We start from the raw sequence: 934 nt of genomic DNA on the forward strand, positions 1-934 counted from the left end.
AAAAAAAAAAAAAAATTCCACCATGTTCTTACATCTCCACTGCTATCTACCTGGACTTCACCTGGCTCCTGCCTCTCCCCACAGCCTCAGGGTTTCCCATGCACCCTCCCCTACTTCCAAGTAGCCTTGCCATGTGTCCTCCAACTTGCCTACCTGTTGCTCCCAAGGCTGCTTGGGCCTCTCCATCAGTTTTCTGGGGTTAGAGCCCATCTTCCAGCCTGGCTTCGTTTCTCATGACAGCACTTAGCACTCTTCTGGAGTTTTGCATTTGTGTGTTTTGCATTTGTGTCTCATTCATGAGAGCAAGGAGCGAGTCTTGTTCATGGCCGCATGTGCAAGGTGCAGGACAGGTCCTGTGACCACCACAATGCAACTTGAGACAGATGAAAGGACGTGTTGCCGGCGCCAGAACTTACGAATTCTAATACTGAGCAAAAAAAACAGAACTAGAGGCCAGGTGCAGCGGCTCACGCCTGGAATCCCAGCACTTTGGGAGGCCAAGGTGGGAGGATCACTTGAGCCCAGGAGTTTGAGGCTGCAGTGAGCCGAGATCGTGCCACTGCACTCCAGCCTGAGTAATAGAGCAAGACTCTGTCTCTAAAAACGAAAAACAAAAACAACCAGACGAAAAGGCTCTCGCGTTGGGCTAAAAGAATACTATTAAATACATCATTGAGGCTGTCCCAGGACTGGGAGGGGATTAGCACTATGGTGGAGATGCGCATAGGCCCAAGCAGGCCTCAAATAAATGTAAAGCTTTTTATTCTCGTGGAAACACCTATGTACAATGAAGAAAATGTTTTTAAGCACCTAGCAAAGGATTCGGGGCTCTAGTAACGAAGCCCCAAAACGACAAGAGTCGGTAGCGTAGGGTAAAAGCAACAACGGGTACAAGCTCTAGGGCTCTTGGGGGCGTGGTGAGGAGGCGGCCCCT

This window comes from Colobus angolensis, unplaced genomic scaffold, assembly GCF_000951035.1.
Source record: "Colobus angolensis palliatus isolate OR3802 unplaced genomic scaffold, Cang.pa_1.0 Scaffold107, whole genome shotgun sequence".
In the NCBI taxonomy this organism is placed as follows: domain Eukaryota; kingdom Metazoa; phylum Chordata; class Mammalia; order Primates; family Cercopithecidae; genus Colobus; species Colobus angolensis.